General features: G+C 34.1%; 1 protein-coding gene across 5 annotated transcripts in view; it reads left to right on the top strand.

Moving 5' to 3' along the window:
- The window catches only part of BMPR1B (bone morphogenetic protein receptor type 1B), a 437,941-nt gene that overhangs the window by 130,529 nt on the left and 282,030 nt on the right, over positions 1-25,382 (top strand). For 2 of the 5 annotated variants that reach the window (XM_023582890.3, XM_023582892.3), the window contains exon 2: positions 7,426-7,493. The exons of the other annotated variants lie outside the window; for them this stretch is intronic. The gene's annotated coding sequence lies outside the window, so the exon portion shown is untranslated. The remainder of the gene's footprint in view (positions 1-7,425; positions 7,494-25,382) is intronic. 5 annotated transcript variants of the gene reach the window in all.

The following is a 25,382-nucleotide window of genomic DNA, read 5'->3' as shown; positions in this document are numbered from 1 at the left end:
ACATTCACACACACATAAACTTTAAAGGAGGAAAGATAATTTGTATTTCTATTTGCTAGACAATGTATGAATTTCTTTATATTGTTTCCATAATTTAGAAGATAGACTCTCCATAGGTTTTTCTCTTGAAGCCTGTAATCGTTATTCACATATTGTATGAAAACAATTTTGCTTTTTTTCTTCAAACCTTTTCTTTTATATTACTAAGCACCAGAAGAAAGTAAGACTTTTCCTGTGATGCTAAAATTTCTTCCAGATCACATGCTGAAGTACCCTTTTTTCTTTGAGGCCTTTCTTAAGTGATCAAATGTCGACTTTTAAGTATGTATGGCCAGCTCTTTAATCTGAGATGCACTGACCAAATTTATGCTATTTGGATAGCATGTATCTTCAGTATTCAGCTTTGCATATGAGCTAAACCTTAACCATGTAGTATTTATTTTCTTTTAGGTTTTTTATTGAAATTAGAGGTATGTTCCATCTATGTTTATGGGCTCAAAAGAACTGCTTGCTTTTGAAATACTCATTCCTAATCATTATAAAATAAAATGTGACTATGTTATAAGTATGTATACTTTTCATAATCATTAACACTTTTATTTATTTTCCTTAAGATTATATAAATATTTCTTTTAAAAACTGTGTTTTTATAAAGTGGTTCATATTTTATATATGCTTTGAGTTAATTTTTCTAATGATACAAAACCGAACTGTTATGAACTGTCACGTTTGAGGTCTGGTCAATATTTGTGTAAAGGGTACAAATAAATTTCAGATTGAATAAATTAGTAATAGTACATTGAAGGTGATATTTACTGAAGGTAATAACAGAATTAAAAATATATGGAAGGAGTGGATGTAGCTCAAGCGGTTGAGCACCTGCTTCCCATATATGAGATCCTGGGTTCGATACTTGGTAACTCCTAAAACTATGTGTGTGTATGTGTGTATGTGTGTGTATGGAGTTCTATATTTTAAAAGACTTAACATCAGTTATAGAAGAAATTGCAACAAAAGTTAGGGTTTAAGGGGAAAAATATCTTGGTGTTCTAAACAGCCTTTTAAAATTCTGTTTTTATAAACTGATGAGTCTTAACTAGGTTTTGCTCTTAAACCTTTGGAGAAAAATTCATGTTATGTCAGTTTTTGTAATGTGAACACAGTACCCTATTTGGGGTTGTTTTTGTGATTATCTTCCACACAACTTGGAATACAGTCTTGAATAGATTTTTGGCTCTCAAAGATCATCTTAGTCACACACTAGTTTTTAGTCATTGTGTCTGTGCAGTGTCTTGCTGATGTTGCTTTAAGTGAATTGACTTCCCTTTCTCTCTATTGTTTAGCGGAGCTTTTGAAAAGTGTTTAGAAGGAAAAAAACCTACAATCTTACCACTTGTGTTAGAGAACGTCTTTACTTGGTTAAGCTATTTGCTATCTGATGATTATTGGAATGACTATTGTAATAATAGAAACTCGACTTTAAGCTATTCATGCAGCTTTTGCATTAACAACATCCTTAGCTTTTGTTTCTTCATGGTTCTCTTTCTCATTGCATTGTAATTTAGAAAATGGAGAATTGGGTTTTAAAAAGAAAGGATTTAACTCTCCATCATTTAATTTGAATTTCCTTGAGTATTTGATGGTAAACTTAAAATTGTTGGAAACAATGAGGCTTTTGTACTATTTGTGGATTTGATATTCTTCTGGCAAGAAATATCTTCTATTAGCACAGTGAATTGACAGTTGTCCCAGCATTATTGGAATATTTGCACTGGATTCTGATTTCACCCTGAAAGCTTTTTCTCTAAAATTGAGGGGATTCAGATAAGGTTAATGTGACCTAGAGTTTGGGATTTCCCATGTCAGCAGTGGATGGTGTTTTGTGGGTGGGTTCTTGAAGAGCAGTTATGGAGCAGTAGAAATAGCTTCAGATACAGAGCGAATGCTGAATTGTAAGGTAGACTCTGTGCTTACTAGAGTTTCAGATGCTAATTTACAAATTATGATGTTTTTGTTTTTTTTTTGTGAGAGATACTATGTTAAATGCTGTGTGTGCATTATCTTATTGAATCTTTGTATTAACCTGAGCTGAGCTTTATTACCCTATTTCCACATGAGGAAACTAAGCCTTATAGGAGTTAAGTAACTTGCCCAAAATCACACAGGCAGTTAATAAAGAGCTGAAATTCAAACAGGGTTTGTCAGACTCTCTGGGTCTTCACTCCTTTGCATTCTAACCTGATGTGAAGTACATAGTGCTTAATTATGAGGATTAAATAAGCTAATTGTTATGTTGTCCTTTGTATCGTAAGCTATTAGTATGGCAAAAATATGGACATATTTGGTTCTTGTTAATCCCTTTGGTTATTTTAAGGTTTTACATTTATTTCATAATTTTAATATACATATTTGACACCTGCAAGATTGCAAATATGTTGTCAATGTCATGTTTCTTGATTTATGAAGGACTCCTATGTTGTTTTTTAAAACATTTACTAAGAGGGAAGAAGATTCATGTTTCTTTTCCCCTTTTATTCCACAGATTTTTGTTCTGAACAAAATAATATTATACCCCAGAATCCTGTTTTAGAGTTTTTGGGACTGCACAATTTAATAATTTCTTATATTTATTCTTTTATAACTTCATGCTAGAGAATAGGATCTTTAACCTTCCATTATTTAAAATTGTCTCAGTAAATCATAAAGAATTGGTTGCTTCATAAGGATACTGGATAGTCAAACATTTTAGAACAACTTGAAGTTTATTACCTATATACGTTAGCTATTTTGAGTGTTAGTACATTACTGAAATGTTTTAAGTCTTTCTTTAGTTTGTATGCATTGCTAAAATACCCTAAGGTCTGATTTTAGAGTGCTGGAAAAGATATTTTAAACTGCAAGAGGAAAACAAATGCATGCTTACTCATGTTGTAACACTTTTCTGTAATTTCCCTCAATTTCTGAGGTTGTTCTCTGATACTTTTATTCAGGTTAGGAATAGATTTTTAAGTACTCTTGATTCCAGGTAATTTGTTTAATTGTCTTAATGCTATCTTCATAATGATTTTAAGCTGTGGTGCTCTGAGAGCTTGTGCCCAGAGGCTGGATAATTGACAGTGAGGCGGTGAGGTCTGCTTTCTCTTATCCCTCCTTGGCAGCCTCTGTGACCTCACCAGTGGGCTTTTTAAATCTTTCAAGCTCTAGAAATGTTCGAAGGCAAAGCTCTAGGATATGGTTTGGGGATTCAGAAAAATGGAAATCTAAATTAAGCTACATGTGTAAATATTTGTAGACAGAATTTAGAAAAGAAAAATTGTTTTGGAAAGTGCCTGCTTTAGAGGTGCCGCAAGGTGAGATAGGGACTGTCTACAGACTGAGTGGATCTCTGGCCCTTAGTGAAACTGACTAGGGTGCAAGGCACTCACCCACTTGGGTGTCCAGAAGCCATCCCTCCTTCACTACTGCTACTCACTGCTGCACCAGGATGGGTCAGGTCAGGGCGAAGGGCCCATTGAAGTGTGGCTTCAGCTAAAGAAACAGACACAAGGAGTACAGAGTGGTGAGAACAAATCTTGGTATGTGGACCGCTCCCACTCACCAAGTCCCCACAGAGGTCCTGGGAGGCCAGCTCCTGTTTTCATGGATCAAGCCTCACCATGGGAAGCAGCTGAGCATCCCCAGGAGGCAGTAGAGGCACAAGCTCTTGGGAGCTCCCAACCCTGCAAGGCCGGAATTATCTCCACTCAGAAGTGACATATGCTCATGGTCATCTACCTAGGAGAGTCAAGGTTCATTATCTCCAATATGACAGTGGTTTTCAGAATCTTCTAATAAAATTTTACTATAGGTCAGATGCTTTACTTGTACTTTTTAATAAATGTCAAGCATTCAAATCATATACTTGAAACTGGTTAAAATGGAAAATTTTATGTTGTATATATGCTACCAAAAGACATTTTTTAAAAAAGCAACTATCATGTATGACTTATTTAGTTTGTGTCTCCTAGACCTAATGCAATGACTTTTACATACAGTTATTTGGAAATTACTCATTGAATTAAAACTCTTTGTCATTTTTGCATGAATCCGTAGGAGTAGGATTTCTGGGCAAAGGACCAAGCAAAGTACCCTTTATCAGTGAGCTCGGCTGTGATCTTCCTAAATAGTTGAATCATACAAAATTCATATTCCATTTATGTTGGAATTAAAGGAATTCAGCTGAGTAGTGAAAATGAATTTTCATTACAAAATAAGAAATTGAAGGAAACTGCTTGAAATTGTCATCATAAAAATGCAGAGTTATTAGAGATTTTCTCTGACAACGTAAATTAAAAAATCATTGGAGTAAGGAGGCTATAAAATATTCTTCTGGTACAGTATGCATTAAGACTGCTTGCCTATTTTAAACAAACTTTTCTTTGGTTCATTTTAAAAAAAATCAATTATCTAGATTCTAAGAAGTAAGAGTATAGTATATTCAAAAGCCTTCTTGATATAGAAGGTTTTTAAAAAGTTATCACAGTCTTGGTATATTAAAATATGGATATTTGATTGCTTTTTGTTTTCTATGAATTTAGTTCCCTAAATGGGGAAAACATTTCATATTTTAAAAAAATAATTCAGAATAAATATTTAAGTTGGTGTGTGTACAACAGATGCTCACTTCCCTTTAAATTGCATTTCTGTAGTGTTCATCTTTAGCTGATATTAAGTCCAGATTGCTGAAATTGTATATATTCTTTTGTACTAGAGTTATAGACATTCTCTGGAGACTTACTTTTGTCCTAGGATCAGTCAGACCATGGGCTGTTAACATTCTGTTGTTCAGGAGAGAAGACAATCATTTGGGAGTAAGGCATGGAGTTTGAGTGGAGACTGAATGCTAATATTGAGAACTGACACCATAGCAGGTTGTCCAACCTAAAAAGATTTCTGGGGTCAAGTAAACAAACAGTCTACAGCCTAACTGTTTCATTTTATCAGCTCTGCTCCACTTTTGATTTTACTGTTAGAAATTAAACTTTTTACCTCCAGGCTATCATGAGTTTAAAGTTTTTAGGAAAATGTCTGGAAGAGATTGGGAGCCCAGTTCTCTAAATTTTGTTCTCTTACTTTCTCTCATTTTTAGAGAATGTTGCTAGTTTTACTTTTTTAAAAGCAAAAATCATAGTTCATGTGATTTTGGTATTTTCACTTCATTCTCAGGCTTTCACAAAATAAATTTATTGTTTGTGATCTTTGATAGTGATGAGAGGCCCATTCTTAGGAAAAGAGATCATTATGGGAGAATAGAAGAGAAAGAAGGAAATAATAAATATTCTGTCTTTTGAAAATTTTAAGTGGTAGATGATCCACTCAGAATCAGAATTCCTGGCATATAGTGAATATCCAGTATTTACTTGTTGAATATACATAAGGTTGGCCATTTTAACCACTTTTGTGTACATTTTAGTGACATTAATTATTATTACAATGTTGTGCTACCATCACCACCTTCTATTACTAAAACTTTCTCATCACCCAAAACAGAAACTTTTACCCATTAAGCAGTAACTCCCTATTCCCTTTCCTGTAGCTCTGGTAATCTCTGATCTACTTTCTGTCTATGTTAAATTTGCTTATTCTAGGTATTTAATATAAGTGGAATCTTAATGATATTTGTTCTTTTGTGACTAGCTTATTGCACTTAGCATAATATTCTTAAGGGTCATCCATGTTGTAGCCTGTATCAGAACTTAATTTTTATGACTGACTAGTATTCCATTTTATGTATATATGTTTTCATTTACCCATTTATCTGTTGATGGACTTAATAGTATGAGTTTACAATGCCAAATATGATAATAATCTATAAGGGTTTAATACCTAGAATATATAAAGAAGTACTGAAACTCAGCAACAAAGTGACAAACAACCCCATTTAAATTATTTCCCAGTTTTTGGTTATTGTAAATAATGTTGCTCTGAAATTGCTATACAACTATGTGTTTGAGTCCTTGCTTTCAGTTTTTTGAGGTATATACATACCTAAGAATGGAATTGATGGGTCATATGGTAATTCAGAGTTTAACTTTTTGAGGAACTATATCTACCTGTTTTCCACAGTGGCGTCACTGTTTTATGCTCTCACCATCAATACACCAGAGTTCCAATCTCCTCATCCTCGTCAACACTTTTCATTTTTTAAATACTAGCTATACTAGTGGGTATGAAATGGCATCTCACTGTGCTTTTGATTAGCGTTTCCTTAATGGCTAATTATGTTGGGCATCTTTTCAATGTGCTTATCAGCTATTCCTCTGAGTTCTTTGGAGAAATGTCTATTGGAGTCCTTTACTCATTTTTTTAAAGGAGGTATCAGAGATTGAACCCAGGATCTCATACGTGGGAAGCAGGCACTGAATCACTTGAGCTACATCTGCTCTGCATTGTCCATTTTTAAATCGGGTTGTTTGTCACTTTGTTGCTGAGTTGTAGGAGTTCTTTATATATTCTGGGTATTAAACCCTTATAGCTTAATATCATATTTGGTATTGTAAACTCATACTATTTTTCAAACTATTAAAATGTTCTATTTTGTGAAGTCCATCGTCTCTCCTCTTTTTGGGTTAAATATGTGAGGTGGGTATTCTGATAAAATCTTATGGTAATTTTGAACTAAATAAGACAGATTTTAATTTGCTTTAGGATAATGGGAAGTTTATTACACCATATCTGACAATCAAATTGCTTTGTCATCTCAGTCTAAGTATCAGTTTGCTTGCCTACTTAATTAGAAGGAATAAGGATGAAACATATTATTATGGTCTCATGTTTGACCTTATATTTACCACACGGCCATACAGCTTTTAGCTTTCTCATTTATTCTGTTTCTAGTTAGTGTTTTTAAACTGGAAAAAAACAGATTTCATACCTAATTAAGATCTACTTGTGGTTTATATATTTTACTAGAATGAGGTCTTGATAGTAAGAATATTAACACATGGCTGTGAAAGTTCGATTATTTTCTTGTTTTTTATAATAAACTTGGTTAGAAAAATGCTATGGATGAAAATTTAGTATATATAATTACTTTCAAAATCTGTGGCTATCCTTTTATTTAGGCAAATCCCTGCATCCCAAATTGCAAGCCTACATAGAGTTAATATTTGCTTCCTTTTGGAAAGATGGCAGTGGGACTTTAATCTTGAAACATCCTATGATACCTGCAATTTTATTATGTGAAGTACTGTATTTTTTCATACAGGCTGGGAGCTCAAAAGGCAGAACTTTGAGGTATTATAATATAAAAAGACTTTTCCCCTCCAATTCAATTATGTATTACCATTGGCCCTGCATTTGAACTCATAGAAAGATAACACAAACTTTTCTCAAGCCAATAGCTTAAAACAAATAGCAACTCATTTTTTTTCCCTTTGTTGACAGTGTGGAGGTCAACTTACTTTCTTCAATGTGAAAGGAAAGGAAGGTCATTTCATGCCTTGTTGATAGAGGTAAGGTCATAATGATTGTTAAAGAGTTTGAGTTATTTGTTAGGCTCTTTTTTTTTTCTCTTTCACCATTCTGATTTTGAAGCTGCTGAAGACAACTGACAGATGATATATTTTATACATTAAATGGAATGGACAATTGTTCCTTTAATTATCAGTAAAAACCCCCATAAGATAAGAAAACTGTTGTAAAACAACGTGACAAAGTGGATGTGGATTGGCTATATAATGAGAGAGTAACTTGTGCCTTTCATTTGGAATGTTGGCTTACACACTAAGTCTCTTCATCAAACATTTACACACTTGGTAATAACCGTTCCCCAAACATTGCTGATATCATCATGATAACATTTTCCAGGTTAATACAAACTAGATTACAAGATTACTCTGTTTTCAAGCAAATCTAATCCATTACCCTTTTCAAGTCAATAGTTCTGGTTGGCTTCACTCATATAAGAAGATAAATGTGAAACAGGTAGTGAGGACTTCAGAGGCCCTACCTCTGACGAGGTTGCCATGTACTTTGGTGACTGTTGACTCAGGCTCTTTTCTAACCAGTTTGTCCCCATGTATAGCTACTTTTTATGGTGAGCTACCCTGTGACGGCAGTATTCTAAATGCTTTACATGTATTCAGTTTATTCTTCACAGCAATTCTGTGAAGACTGTTACTATTAACAGTCTCATTTTATAGAAGATAACTTTGAAGCATTGGAAGGTTAAAGAACTTGCCCAAGATAACATGGCTAGGAAGTGGCAGAGCTGGGATAACACTGCGACCCTGTGATCTTTCTGCTATATTATACTGAGAGCAGTTGCCCCATAGCAGACTCTTTGTTATCAAACATCAACTCACAGCTTCAGCTACAGATTCACATTCCTGGTAAACGTAAAATTCTTTATTTCACAAATGGTTCTAAATTTTTGACCACCTAGTTATTTTCAGTAGAAACAAATGTATAAAATTATTTCTGTGGGAATAACAGCATAATGACTTCCCTTCAGTTTAATCTCCATGCTTCTGCTCATGTATTTTATGTTAAATTGTTATAATGAAAGGTGAAGATAATATCAAATAAAAGAGAATATGATTTCTACCTTTTGATTAGTAGTTGCTAATATTTTCTAGTTTTCTTTCTAAAAATTGCTCTGGAAATTACTTGCTTCCTTTCATTTTTTTTTTTTTTTTGAAATTTTGTACAGTGTTATAAGAGTAATCACATCCTATGAGAGGAAATCACTGATTATCTTTTTAAGATGGAGCATGTAGGGACATGAATTAAATGCTTGCTGGGTTGAAGAAGATCCCTTCACAACATGACTGGTTTTAGACAGGAATTACTGGTGAAAAAATCTTCTGAACAGAGTGTTTAAGAGACCCCAAAAGCTGCACACAGGGCATCATTTTCAAACTTGTCTGCATTTTATTTCTATTTAAAAGTTCATAGATTCCAGTAATTGTTTTATTTTTATAGTTTTCTATAAAACTAAACTCTACTGAAATTCCAATTAGCTACTAGTGCATGCTCCTTATTTCCACCCCTTTTGATGAAAAATAGCACTATCCAACTGGTGGCAGCTTCCTCAATTATAGCCCTAGTAAAGGGAGTGAATAGGAAGGCTCTAAAAGCTTCCAAACCTGAATTTCTCGTGACAACTAAACTGAAGATGAAGAAAAAGAGCAGTGAAGGTGAATTAACAACACTTAAGGATATGGATATCAAGGAATTTAAAAGTCAATTTAGAGAGGCTATTTAATTTGTTCTTTGTAATTAGAGGAAAAGTGAAATCTTAATGCAACTTGAAAAGAGAATAAGAATCTTTCCTAAGATTCTTTAATGAGATCGAGCCAATTCATTTTCAGTTAGAAGAAAATAAGTAAAGGAGATCATGGAAGAATTGATTGACACTTGTTCTATGTGAACATTACAGGTTCATAATAATGATGAAAAGATGTGCGTTATTTTTCTTCTTTTATAATAACAGATAAGCAAACATAGGAAAAATAAAATGTATTTGGCTTCAGTTTACGCAAGTGAACTCTCAAAATTTTTATGCTTTAATTCACGACTAAATATACTCCATGAGGTTTTCAGAAAAGTACTTATATGTTCCATTGCTTATTTTAAAATAACTATGTTAAAGATAGTAACATGATTTTAAATAAAAATGCACAAATAATGCCATTGCAAGTGTTATTACTGCTTTTTGGTATATATAAATATAACCTCATTTTGTGTGTGTGTATGTGTGTGTGTATTCTGGTAAGACCCAGAAAAATTGAAACTGCATATATATATTTTTTACATATATCAGCTATCAAAGGTATTACATTTCATTGTATCTATTGCCTAGAAATATAATATTTAATAGGAAAATGAAAGCAATATTTTTGTTAGTAAAAGTAATCCATGCTTCCTGTAGAGATTATATAGCAAAAGATAAAGAATTCTATCACTTCAACATGAGCATTCTAGTATTTCCTTTCCATCTTTTTCTATATATGTGTGTGCATATAGATGTGTGTGTGTATATATATAATCATATGTTTATACACACACATGTACCCATAATACGTGTATATAATTAGAATCATGTCTATACTGTTTGGTGACCTTCTAAAACTCAATTTTAATGGCTAGTCAATATTCCATTTTATAGTTTAATATTATAACTCTAGGACATATTCCTGATAGTGGAATAACTAGATCATAGAGTGTGAACCTTTTTTTATGGCTCTTGAAACAGAGTGCTATGATTTATATTTGCTTTAGGACTGCTTGGGGGCAGTGGGCTTTACTGAGTATTATCATTATGAAAATCTTTGCTAATAAAGGGAGATTTGTATCCCATTTTTTTGGTGATAATAAACTTTACTTTTAGACAAGCTTTATATTTACAGAAAAATTACATTGAAAGACTGGGGACTTCCCACATCAGCATTCTACCACACACATTTTTTCGGTATGATTCTGCAATGGTGGACATCTGATATTATATATTTGTCAAAGTCTATAAAACTGTACTGTAACTGTGACATCAAGTATAGACTTTGGTTAGTAGCAATGCTTCAGTGTCCCATTGTTTTTAATATGCTGTTCTTTGATTCCTTCTGAGGTTCTACTTTTTTTCCTTTTATTATACTTGTTTAGCATTTGTATTTCATCATCTGTGAGTTTCCTGTTCATATCTTTGACAATTTTTATTGCAGTTTTAGCTTATTAATTTGTATGAACTTCTTACAAAATTAAGATTATCATCTGTCATCTATCTAAAAAATTTGCCAATTTGTTGCTTCCCTTCTGTTTTCATACATTTAAGTATAGATATTTCACATTCTTAATTCTAGTGAATTCTTCCTTTTAATTTCTTTTAGCTTCCAGATTTAGAAAGCCTACAATGACAGTTTAGATGGTAATAATAATTAATACATTGAGCATGTATTATGTTTTTTGACCTTGTATTAGTCAGCAAAGGGGTGCTAATGCAAAATACCAGAAATTGGTTGGTTTTTTTAAGGGTATTTATTTGGGATAGAAGCTTACAGATACCAGGCCATAAAGCATAAGTTACTTCCCTCACCAAAGTCTATTTTTACGTGTTGGAGCAAGTGAAAGTGACTTCTGACATCTGCAAAAGTTCAGGCTTCTTGGGTTCTTCTGGACTCAGCTCCGTTGTTTTCTCTACAAGGTCAGCTGTAGACTATGAGGCGAATGGCTCTGTCTCTCTCCCTGGGGCTCCAGATTTAGCATCAAACTCCATCATCAAAACTCCAATATTAAAAGCCCTCAACTCTGTCCCTTGCCATACCTTTTATTTGTGAGTCCCCACCCACCAAAGGGTGGGATGTAACACCTTACTGGCACAAGAGGTTTACATGATTACTTAATCAAGCAAACCTCTGAATCCAATATAATCTAATATGCCCAGAGGAAAAGATAAGTTTGCAAACATAATCCAGTATTTCTTTTTGGAATTCATCAGTAATATCAAACTGCTGCAGATCTGTTCAGAGCATCAATTCATTCACTCTTCCTAACAATCTTAGGAAGTAGTTGCTAGTAGCTTATTTTGTTGATGGGGATATTAAGTTAGAGAGAGTATTATGTAGGCTACCTGAGATAACCCAGCATGTATATGGCAGAGCTGGCATTTGAAGTGGTCATAGGACTCCAGCTCTCAAATTTTTCACTGGTGAAACAGAACAGAAAAGGGTACTCTTAACTAGTTAAGGTATTAATGGGAAATTTAATGAAGACCACTTGATTTTATTTAATATTTGAATTGCATTCATATATTGCCTGTTATTTAATGATTTGTCCAGAAGACCTTTTTAAAAAATGGTCGTTTTTATAGAATTAGACCAGCATCTTGGGAAAATATTTTGGCTCATTATATTGCAATATGTATTTCAAGGTCATAAAATTAGTGTGCATATGGACAAGACAAAACTAGATAACTAGCAAATGATTTTTTAATTAAAAAAACATTTTTTTTAGGAGGTACTGGGGATTGAACCCAGGACTTTGTACATGAGAGGCAGGCACTCAATCACTGAGCTACATCCCCACCCAGTAAATAATTTTTAATAGACAGTTTGATACTTTTAATAGACAGTTTGATACAGTGTACTTTGTACACTGAAAATGGTGTAGTCAGGGGAGCAGTTGTAGCTCAGTGGTTGAGCTCCTGCTTCTGATGTATGAGGGTCCAGGGTTCAATCCCTAATACCTACTGGAAAAAAAAAAAAAGAAAATACTGTAGTCACACCTACCAACCCTATGAACTAACTGGATTTCCTAATTTAAAATTTTATTTAAGAAATTGTAAATTTACTATTTGTGGCTATAAGAGTCTAAGACAAATGATTGTCACATTTTATGGAACAACCTGTTCCATAAAATGGCAACAGAGCAACAAAAATCCCTATGATAGCAAGGTTTTTTTTTTTTTTTTATTTTAGCATGTAGGTTGCTGTTAATGTATGTTGTTTTTCTCATTTACTAAAAAATTAGAATTTTCCTAGCAGGAAATCACTTCATTAAAGCAGCTGAACATTATCAGTTTGCATTTAAGAACTGTCACAATTTCAGACAGTAGTTTCTAAATCATGGTTGCCTCATAAATACAAAGGCAAATCAGCTCATTAGCCCTTAAAGAATTAAAATAATATTTTATAATTAAAATATTAATATTATTACAAATGGTATTATATAATTACAAATATTAATGAATGTTTTAAAGATGGAAAATCTCTCTTTTTTCTTTAAAAGATTTGTGGGTGAAAAAGATGCATCACTAGAATTGGACAATGAGAAAAGCAGGGCTCAAGTTCCAGGCTTGAACAAGTATTTTAACTTCCTTATATAAGGACTCCTTTTCTTCAGTGGCAAAATAAGGCAATTGATTTTGCCTCAGCTGATGGCTCACATCCCTTCTAACTCTAAAAATCATCTTTGCTAAATAGACTTAGATATCTTGGGCTGGTTTATAAGTGAAATGAGAGAATCTTAAGAATAATACGGTATCTCAGCCTTGGCTATGTACCTAACTCAATTAGTGGAGGTTTAAAAAAGTATTGATTCCCTTCTCTAAGAATTTGTGATTCCAGTTTCTAGACCCTAGGATGTGTATTTTTTTAAACTCGTGCATGGGAATTTGATGAACAGCCAGATTTCAAACTATTGGTATAAAAGAGGATCTGCTCAGTGTTCCTGCCACAACTTTTCTTTCTCCTTTAAAGAATTGGGGAGGAGGACTTCTTTCCATGGATAGTTTATCTTGATTTCTGACTTTCCACAGTAGAAGATTTTCTTAATGTGCAGTTGTAAGAAACTGTTCTTTCACCAAATTATATTTTATCTTTGTATGGAAAGGAGTATGACTCTACCTTATCTTGAAAATAAGAAACGTTATTCTCCCTAGTTGCGCTTGGAGGAGGGGAGTAGGAGTATGGAGATACAAAAAGTTTAGCTCTAGCATTAATTTTGTCTTTCCCAGTCACTGTTGTTTAATTGTTACAGTTGTCTTCTACTTGTCATGTCATTTGCTAAGCACTCAGCATACATGGTTTAATTTCACTTGTCAACAACTCTTTAAAAGAGAGGAAGTTTTACAAATGAGGAAAATCAGAATCAGAGTTTATCTACTGGGCCAGAATAACCCAGCTAGAAATGGTAGAGTAGAGATTTGAATTCTGGATTACTGGATAGAGGTTTTTAAGAAGAGCAGTGTCTATCAGATAAGATGATTATAAAAGTAGGAATATGCAAATTTATAATGTTATTGTTGCTCCAATTTAGTTGTCAATACAAATGCCTTTGGAATTGCTTTGTACATGGGGTCAGGGTGATTATAAAGCACCGTGGGTGCCTTTCCCTTCCCCTCCCTCCTGTCCTATCCCCTCTTCATCCCTTTCCTGTGGTCCCTGTGTTTTCAGGCTGGGCCCAGTTCTAGTGCAGGGTTCCTTGCCCTCATCTGCCCTTCTGAGCAGCATTCCATAGAATCATTGAAGACTCCACCTGGAAAAAATAACTGAGTTCTAGTCCCCTCCCTGATGAAGGACCGTGTTAGCTGGATTCCAGTCCAGAGTTCTTTGTTTTGTAAGGTTATTTTGAATCTAGGGAAGTTTTTTGGAGGCAGTATCTGTGAACCCTGAAACTACATACAAAATTAGTATTTGTGTTAATTTTTCTAGTTCATAACTTCAACAGAGTTTCAAAGGAATCTTTGTCCAAACAGTAAATAAGAGAGAACTCAGGGATTTTGCATTCTGTCAGATTAGGCACCTAGATGGCCTTATGCTAAATTTTCTATCTCTGCTAGTAATCAGATATTACCTGTGATATCTCATTCTTCAAGGGTGACTGTTAGCTGATCTTTTTCATTGCAATTTATTTTTGCTTCATTCTCATGATTGTGCCAACTTCTAGTTTATGACTACTTTTCTCACTCATGGGTTGAAAACGGAAATGCTTTGAGGGTTAATGGGAATAGGGGTAGTTAGGAGTAGGACATGAAATTATAGGAATTATGACAAAATGGAGAGCAAATGCCTAAAGGCATTTATATTCACATTGTAGGAAAAGCCCTGCCATAATTTAATAAAACATTAGCAAGGGCAGATGTATATGAACCCTGTTCTATTACTTTTATAGGACCAAAGAAGGCCATGTCAGTAATTTGGATAAATTTGTCATTAAAATATCATAAGTTAAACAAAATTATTTTCAGTTATACTTTGAAAAGTATATGATTTTTAAAAAAACTTTTTTATTGAAGTATATCATTCATACATGAACATGCATAAACAATAACTGTGTAATAAAGGTTGTAAATGTACAAAATAAACATGCATAAACATCATACAGGCGTCCCATACATCACCCCTCCACTAACACCTTGCATTGTTGTAAAATATTTGTTACAAACTATGCAAGAGCATCATCAAAATATTACTAGTAAGTATAGTCCATATCTTACATTTGGTATATTTTTCCCCTAACCCACCTTATTTTTAAAAAATATATTATTACAGAGGTTGTGAACTTACAAAACAATCATGCACATGTGTAGAATTCCCATACAACACCCCTTCACCAACATATCACACTATGTTGGAATATTTATTACAGATTATTAGATAATATCATCAGACTATTACCACCAGCTATTGTCCATAGCACACTTTTTCCATACCCCTCCCCCATTATCAACGCAGTACATCTTTGGCATTGATGCAAGAATATTATAGTATTGCTGTTAACCACAGTCTATAGGTGACACTAATTTTATTTTCCTCATGCTTCTCCATATTCCCACCACCCTGCAATAGTGATGAACATCTTCTGTAGCTCACAGGACACTCTTGATTTGTACCATCAACCACAAGTCTCGTCTACCTCTGGGTTCACTGTGTTATTCAGTTCCTAGTTTATTCTCTAGCTTTCTTTCAAATGACATTTAGTATAGAATTTTTAAAAAGTTAATGTTTCTGTTCTCAATTAAACTGAAAATTCCATGAGTATTTGGATTGCTGAATCCCCAGAGCCTACTTTAGTATTGGGCATGTAATAAATGTGTTGAAAACACATTTACTAATATAGTCATCTATCACTAAGTATTCTTCAAATATGCCCACTCTTATTCAACTCCACTGTCACTACCCTGATCCAGGGCACTATCATCTTTTTGCCTACTTATAGCCTACTAAAATTTTTTTTTTTTAACTCTAGTTTGGTCCATTTCAGTCTCCTCTCCACATTGATGCTACCCAGGTCCTCCAAGGATTGAAACTCATGATTTAACTTCCTCAATTGAAATCATTTAGTGCATTTCTAGTACCCTTGTGGTAGTCTTGACTAGCTGCCTAATACGTTAGAGTCTCCCATAAAAAATGACCTGAAATTAATTAAATGGAGGTCCCTTCAAACTGGGTAAGAGTTATAGCTACTCTGGGGAGGAATCAGAAATTTTACATAACTTTATTGAGGTGTTAAAGAATTTTCAAACACTAATAAGATGACATCTATTGAAATATCAATTATAAACCTTAATTATATATTTAAAAATTGTGACTGATTGATTGCAAAAATGGCCACAACTCTTCCCTCCTTCTTATATTCACATTACAATGTGACTTAGCAGTTCTTTCTTTTAAGGAGCGTAGTCTATTTCCTCACTTATTGAATCTGTGTTGATCTTGTGACTACATTTATTTAGCCAGTAGAATGTGGCAGAAGTAAGAGTGTACCAGTTCCCAGCTAAGGCCTCAGGAACCCTCTCTTGTTTCTTTTCACTTTTGAAACCCTGCCATTGCCGTGATAAGGCCGGACTTACTTGGTAAAAGATAAACAGCCACGTGGGGGCCCAGCCAAGTCATTGAACCTCCATCATGGCCTTTCTCGACTAGCCACCAGCAGCTGATGACAAAACATGTGTGAGAACTTAACCAAGATCAGCAGAATCACCTACAGCCAGCAGCTGACCACACATACTTGAGTGAGGGCAGCTAAGACCAGAAGATCTCAGCTGACTCATGAACTCATGAGCAATGATTAATGTTTGGAGCTATTGAGTTTTAGGATAGTTTATTTTTCATTTCCCACTGAACCACGGGAAAGAAGACTTGAATAAAAAGGAACTAATTGAAAATGTTGCCTTTTTATTTAGAAATCACTATTATTTATATTTAGTAGGATTTAGCACATCCTAAGATTTTGCATAGATGATGGAGTTTAAACACTTTTCTGATTTGTTTAAAGGCAATTTAAAAAGTGAATACAAAATATCTCTTGTTTTTTTTTTTAATTTGGAGCCATTGGAGTTAACAGCTTTATTAGCAGGGAAAAAACGTATACAAAAGGCATTTATTTATTTTATTTTTTATTTTTATTTTTATTTTTTAGTAGCAAGAGAATTTAATGTAAGATGAAAGTACACAGTCAAGACAGGAGCGTGGGTATGCTCTACAAGTTTCACAAGTTGTGTCTACCCTGTGGGTTTTGAAGGAAACATTCATTTTATATAGAAATAGGAAAAAAAACTTTACTTCCATTTCTGGCATTAGGGAAAACTAGCTATTTTGAGAAATCTTTCATAGCTTGTTTAAATATAATTTTAAAAGCACATTTTAATATTAAATATAATTTCTAAATACATTGCTGAGCAGGCAAGATACTAAGAAGCTAAAAATAAGAAAATATGAATCCAGAGAAATGAAGCTTTTCTTTGCATGACAAGACATCTGTTGAACCAAGCATGCAAGTGCAGCTTTGTAAATGAATGAATGTACCTGGAATAAAACTTTCTTCATAAAAGTAAGCTTAGTAAAAGTAGAAAAGCTTAAGAACCCAAAATAAGATGAGTGAAGTAAATACAAATATATAAGTAACCTTAATAAATATAAACATACTGCAATTTTTATTAAAATATAAAAAATCCAATATATGTTGTTTACATATTACATTTTTATAAGTGTCATGCCTAAAATAGAAGTTAAAAAAATATTTGAAAATAGAGCATTGTGGGAAGATGGTGGTGTAGAAAGCTCCAGGAATCAGTCCCTCCACAAGAACAACTATTAAATAGGCATATGCTATCTCAATATTGAATAGCTCACTATTTTGAAGCTCTGGAGTCCAGTAGAACACTTAATAGCATCTAGGGAAGACCAGGAGGAAGAGTATGGTAAATTCAGTAAATGCCAAAAGGAGTTCTTCAGACTGAAAGGAAAGGCTACTAGAAAGTGGTTCAAAGTAGCATAAAGAAATTAAGCCCTAGTAAAGGTAAACATTTAGGTAATTATAAATGCCAGTACTATTGTAGTGTAGTTTTTTGGTTTGTATCTCCACTTCTTATTTCTGAAAGGTCATAAAATGCAAATGCATATGAATTTTCTTGTTTGTTAAAAAAATGCAAATGCATAAAAAATTTTAACAAACTATGTAAAAAAGATATACTCTGTAATAATAAAGGCACAAAAAAGATGGGATATGAAGAGGTTTTAGGCAGTGTATGTTTATGCTATCAAATTCAAGTTCATATCAAATAAAATATGATTTTTATACATTTAGGATGTTAAATGTTAACCCCGTCATAACCACAAGGAAATATGTGAAAATATATCCCGAAAGAAATGAAAAGGGACTCAATATGATATCGTACAAAAATCTAATAAATATGTAAGTAAACCATCACAGAAAAATTAAGTATGGCTTAAAAGAAAATAGCAAAATGGAAGAAGAAAGTCTTGCATTATCAGTAGTGACTTTAAATGTAAATAGATTAAACTGTCCAGTCAAAAAGCAGAGATTGGCAGAGTGGATAAGAAAGCATGACACAACTATATGTTGTCTACAAGTGATGTGTCCTACTTTTAAAGACATAGTAGGTTGAAAGTTGAAAGGATGGAAAAATATATACCATGCAAGTAATAACCAAAAGAGAGCTGGGGAAGTTATGCTAATATCAGATAAAATAGACTTTAAGTCCAAAAGTTAGGAGGGACAAAAGTGGTCATTATATACTTCAGTGGTCAGTTTAGTGTGATGTAACAATTCTAAATATATGTGCACCTAACAGGAGAGTCCCAAAATATATGAAACAAATACTAACAGATTTGAAGGGAGAAATGAATGATTCTACATTAATAGTAGGAGACTTTAATATACTACTTTCAATAATCAATAAATACAAGACTTGAATGATTCTCTAAACCAACTAGCCTTAACAGTCCTACATAGGAAAGTTCCTCAACAATAACATAACACACATTCCTCTTTAGTGCAGTGTATAGGTCACAAAACAATTCTCAAATCGATGAAAAAATATTGAAATCATAAAATGTATCTTCTCTGACTACAATAGAATGAAGCTAGAAATCTGTAAAAGAGGGAGAAATGTAAAATTTATAAATATGTGGAAATTAAACAGCATTCTCTTAACTGATGGGTTAAAGAGTAAGTTAAAAGGGAAATTAGGAAATATATTTTTTGCTCATTGTCTGCTTGTTGTTTTTGCTCATTGTCTGTGCATTGTTTTTGCTGATCTGCTTGTTTTTTTTGTTTTTGTTTTGCTCATGTCTGCTTGTTGTCTGCTCGATGTTTGCTGTCTTCTTTAGGAGGCACCAGGCACTGAACCCAGGACCTCCCATGTCAAAGGCAGACACCCTACTGCCTGAGTCACGTCTCCTTCCAGGAAATACCTTGAGGCAAATTAAAATGAAAATACTGTGTACCAAAGCTTACAGGATACAGTGAAGGAGGTGCTGAGAAGGAAATTTTGGGCTTCAAATGCTTACATTGAAAACGAGAAAGATTTCAAATCAAAGACTTAAGCACAAAACTGAAAGAACTAGTAAAAGATGAGCAAGCTTAAACCCAAAGCAAGCAGAAAAAAGGTGTGTGAGTTTGGAACTTTTATATACCTCAGATACATGATTTTAAATTTAATTGATTTTATGGGTGTAAACCCATTGTAAATAGGACTTTTTGATGAGGTTATTTCAGTTACAGAGGTGTGGGTCTTAATCCTGTTACTAGAGTCCTTTATAAGCACAGTGAAATTTAGACAGATGGACAGCCACAGGAAGCAAGAAGCTGAACATCAACAGAGCCTGGAATAGAAGGAAGAGACCAGGAGACACTGCCATTTATCTTGCCATGTGACAAATTAAGGACCACAGGTCCAGCCAGCAGTCAGCTCCAGAATTCCAGTCTTTGAGAAGAAAGCAGTACCTCGATGATGACTTGATTTGGACTTTTTCCCATTTTCAAATTGTGAGTGAGTAACTTCCCATTGTTTAATGCAACTCATGTCATGGTATTTGCTTGAGTAGCCCAGAAAACTAAAACAGAGGAAATACAAAGATTAGGATGGAGATAGAGAACAAAAGCTAATAGAATTAACAAAACCAAAAGTAGGTTGTTTGACAAGATCAATAAAATACACAAACCTTCAGCTAGACTGATGAAGAAATAAAGAGACATGTAAATCAATAAAATCAGAGATGGAAAGGATGACATTATTACTTACCCAACTAAAATTAAAAGGACTATAATAGGGTACTATGGCCAACTGTACTCCAACAAATTAGATAAACTAGATGAAATTGACAAATTCCTAGAAACAAACAATCTACCTACACTGACTCAAGAAGAAATAGAAGATCTCAACAAAGCAGTAACTAGTAAAGAGATTGGATCAATGATCAAAAACTTCCCATCAAAGAAAATTGCAGGACTAAGTGACTTCACAGTGAAATATTACCAAACATTCCAAGAAATGGCAATACCAATCCTGCTCAAATTCTTCTGAAAAATTGAAGAGTTGAGAATCTTCCTAGTTTATTCTATGAGAACAACATCAACCATAAACAAAAGCCAGATAAAAATACCACAAGGAGAGAAAATTACAGACCAATCTTTCCTATGAATATAGGTATAGAAATCCTCAGTGAAATACTAGCAAACAAAATCCTGCAGCACATTAGTAGAAATATTCACCATGATCAGATTGGATTTATCCCAGCTATGCCAGGGAGGTTCAACATAAGGAAATCAAATAACATAATACACCATGTTAACACAATGAAGGGGAAAACCCCAGTGATCATTTAAATTGACACAGAAGAGAGGCATTTGACAAAATTCAGTACCTTTTCATGATAAAAACACTTAGAAAACTAGGAAAAGAAGGAAGCTTCCTCAACATGATAAAGGATGTTTATCAACAAGCCCCAGCTAACGTCCTTCTTAATCATGAAAGACTGAGATCAGGGAAAAAAAGGCTATTCTTACTGTCACCACTGTTATTCAACATTGTACTGGAAATTCTGGCCTAAGTAATTAGACAAGAAGAAGAATTAAAAGGTATCCAAATTGGAAAGGAAAAAGTAAAACTTTCCCTTTTGCTGATGATATGATCCTATATACAGAAAATTTTGAAAAATCCATAACAAAGCCCCTAAAGCTAACAAATTAATTCAGCAAACTAGTTGAGTAAGGATTAACACCTCCAAAATTGCACATGACTTATGAACCATTGGTATAAAAACTAAATATCTTGGTATAAATCTAACTAAGGATGCAAAGGACTTATACACACCGAAAAAACACCCTTGCAAAACATTACTAAAATAAATAGATGGAGACCTAAATAAATGGAAGAACATTCCATGTCCATGGATTGGAAGACTAAAATAATCAATTCACACATTCAACATACTCCTAATCAAAATTTTAGCAACCTTATTTTCAGAAATGGAAAAGCCAACAATCATTTTATATAGATGGGTAAGGGTCCATGAATAGCTAAAGCCATCTTAAAAAAGAACAACATTAGAGGACTTACACTTCCTGATCTTAAAAAATGGTTTACAAACACACAGTAATAAAAACAGCATGGTACTGGCACAAGGTAAGACTTATAGACCAATGGAATAGAATTAAGAGCTTAGAAATCAATCCTCACATTATGACCAATTAATTTTTTAAAAAAGATTTATTTATTTTATCCCCTCCCACCCCCCTTTCTGTTCTCTGTGTCTATTTGCTGTGTGTGTTCTTTGTCTGCTTTGGTTGTCAGCGGCACAGGAATCTGTTTTTCCTTTCCTGGGCAGGCTGCACTTTCTTTCGCACTGGGCCGCTCTCCTTACAGGGTGCACTCCTTGTACGCGGGGCTCCCCTACGCGGGGGACACCCCTGCATGGCAGGGCACTCTTTGCGTGCATTAGCACTGCGTGTGGGCCAGCTCCACACGGGTCAAGGAGGCCCTGGGTTTGAACCGTGGACCTCCCATGTGGTAGATGGATGCCCTAACCACTGGGCCAAGTCCACTTCCCATGACCAACTAATTTTTGACAAGGGGACAAAGGCCATTCAATTGGAAAAGAATAGCCTTTTCAACAAATGATGCTGGTAAAACTGGCTCTGCCTTTGTGAAAGAAAAATCATCACACACAAATTATGTCAAGATGGATCAAAGACCTACATGTATGAAGCAGAACTATAAAATTCCTAGAAGAAAATGTAGGGAAAAAGCATCTTCAGCACCTTGTGTTAAGGATTGGTTTCTTAAATTCTATATCGAAAGCACAAGGGACAGAAGAGAAATAAAAGGTAAATGGGACTTCATCAAAATTGAGACCACTGAGTCTCAAAGGACTTATCATGAAAGTAATATGACAACCTACTCAATGGGTGAAAATATTTGGAAACCACATAGCCCATAAAATCCTTCAACTCAACAATAAAAAGTAAAATAATTCCATTAAAAGATAGGCACAAGACTTGGGTAGACATTTCTCCAAAGAAAATATAGAAATGGCTAATAAGCAACTTCATTAGCCATTAGAGAAATGTAAATCAAAACCAGAAGCTATATCACCCACTAGATATAGCTTCAAAACCAGAAGCTATATCACCCACTAGAATGGCTACTATTAAAAAATACATGTAATTACAAGTGTGGGGGAAGATATGGAGAAATAGGAACACTCCTTCATTGTTAGTGGGGGTGTAAAATTGTGAAGGTGCTTTGGAAGGGAGTTTGGCAGTTCCTCAGAAACTTGAGTGTAGAATTACCATTTGACCCAACATCCAATTTCTAGGTATACAACTGAAGGAATTTAAAGGAGGGGCTCGAAAAGGTATTTTCACACCAGTGTTCCTAGTGACATTATTCACAATTGCCAAAAGACTGAAGTAACTGAAGTGCCCAATAACTGATGATTGGATAAATAAAATGTGATATATACAAGCAATTGAATATTATTCAGCTGTTAAAAATAATGAAGTTTTGATACATGTGACAACATAGATGAACCTTGAAAACATCGTGTTGAATGAAGTAAGCCAGACATGAATGAAAAGTGGAAAAATATATCAGCCAAATAATAATCCAGTGTAAGCTTGAGTAGTCAATATAAGAAGGAATATTTAAGATGAAAAAGGATTTATACATATACTTGAAAATGTCAGTACATTTAGCTAAAGGTTTAAACATCATGGAAGATACAATACTTCTTAACTTATAAGTGTCTAAAATCATGGTTTAAATATTTTTGTAAAGATAGAACTAACTGAATTACAGCATAAAGTTGGATCTTCTAAGTAGGAGATTTGCATATAATGTTCTTTGTTGTTAGTTGACCAAACAGGTCCCACATCACTAGGGATGTAGAGGGGTTAAGCCACAAAAACGCCGTGTCCTATATAATGGCTCTGTGTTGTATATCACACCACAAAATTATCTTCTAAGTAGTTGAAGACCAGGGTGGTTGTATAGTAGTAAGGAACCTGCCCAAATCTGCACTCCAAAGTATATGAAATAAATTCACAACTACGAAATTTCCATGCAGAAACAGACCCTCAGATACTACTTGAAGAAAGGTAATAACAAGCCTGCAGTGGTGCGCCTTGCAGTCCTATACACCCCTATACTGGCTGGTATTGCTGCAGAGCTTTGAAGTGTACAAATGCAGACTACACATTTATGCTTTGTAACAGTTCTTCTGCAACAATTATGCCTTATAAAAATCCTTTAAAGAAATGAAGAGGATTGTATATGTTTTCTTAGATGAGAACTTTCACCTCTCCAGTTCTTTTCTGAACTGCATACTCATCTCGGCTCTCTTCTCTTACTTTGGGATAGTACTGAGATGACTAGTTCATTCTTGTTTTCATTAGTAAAAAATAAATCTTTTAAATTTTATAAATTAGATCTGTTTACTTTAGATAACTTATAAAATGTAAAAGAAAAAAGAAAAAAATAAATATTTCTAGTTCTATCAACTAGAAGATCCTTTTTCATACTTTGGTATATATTTTTCTTTCTATCTCTCCCCAAACCATCTTTCTCTCTCATTTCTCCTTATCCCTCCTTAACTCCTTTCTTTCCCTCTCCTGTTTGTTCTGCAAGCTGTGCATATGTATAGTTAAAAAATACTTTATGTGCCTTCTTTTCTTTTGCCCTGTGTAATGGTAGTGCCAGAGATGCTGATAAATTACAAGTGGGAGGAGAGAAGGCCTCTTGGAGATGGTGGCTTCTGATCTGGGCTTCAGAGGATGGGGAGGAATTTTGACAGGCAAAAATGGCTAAGAAGACAGTGGTAGGTAAAGATCTTTTACCAGAGTTACAGGGGAGGAAAAATGTAGGTTATGTTTGGCAAACATAAGTAGTCAGTTGTGACTGTATGATTGTTGCTAGTAATAGCAGCTTGAGTAGCAATAACAATAATAATAAAGATATTTATTAAGTGCTTCCAATATACCAGGCACTGTTCTAAGCACCTCATAAGCTTTATTTAATTTTTCACAGCTGTATGAGGTAGGTGCTATTATTAAGTCATGTTACAGCTAAGGAAACTAAAGCATAAAGAGATTAAGTAGTAATTTGGTCCAAATCTGGTAAGTGATAAAACTGGGATTTAAATAGTGGAAGGCTGATGTAAATTTGTGCTTACCACATAAAGTGACTAATGACCCAAATTTTCTAGATTAGTTCTGATTTCAAAAATTATTTAGTTATAGGAGGTTATTTACGTGGGACTGTCTTAGTTTTGCCAGAGCATCTATGACAAATGCCATAAAATGGGCTGGCTTAGACAGCAGGAATTTATTGGTTTATAGTTTTGGAGGTTAAAAGGCTTGCTTCCTCCTGGGGTTGGTGGAGTTCTGACTGGACTGGCAATCCTTGGGTTCCTTGGCTTTCCTGTTAAATGGTGATGCCCTCCCCTTACTCTTCTGTTTCTATGACCTTGGGCTTCCTGCTCCTCCACGGGGCTTTCCTCACTATGTTTGGATATCTTCTGTGTATAAAGGACTCCACTAATAGATTAAGGTCCACCCTTATTCATTTGGGCCACACCTTACCTAAAAATAACATATTCAAGAAATCTCATTTATACTAGGCTCATACCCACAAGAAAGCAAATTAAAACCATGAGCCTGTCCTTTTTTAGGGGTATATACTTCAAGCCACCACAGTGATGGTATTATTTTATTGGATTTTGTTGTTCGAAAAGCTATTAATGATATATCTCTAAAGAAACCACTTATTCCATTGACTCCTGTGCCGGATACCCAATACACTTACCAGTATTAAAACATCCAATTTAGTAGTACATTATATTACATTTAAATAGAAGTAGACTTTTACTTTATAAAATATAGGCTTCAGGAGCCTTCCTTATTTTTCTTATTTTATGTATATACTGGAGGCTCAAAAATTAGAAGGAAATTTACAATGATGTCCTTTTTGTATGTTAGTACGAGACAATTCTGGCATGGGGTCTAAGAGACCTCTCTCCTAATGAAATTGTATTGTAATTAGTCTTACGGTAATGTTACAAATGTGTTATCCAAAGGTGTACTTAGTGCAGTTTTAATGAAAA

This window comes from Dasypus novemcinctus, chromosome 1 (assembly GCF_030445035.2).
Source record: "Dasypus novemcinctus isolate mDasNov1 chromosome 1, mDasNov1.1.hap2, whole genome shotgun sequence".
Taxonomy (NCBI): Eukaryota; Metazoa; Chordata; class Mammalia; order Cingulata; family Dasypodidae; genus Dasypus; species Dasypus novemcinctus.
This window is presented reverse-complemented; position numbering and strand designations above follow the sequence as displayed.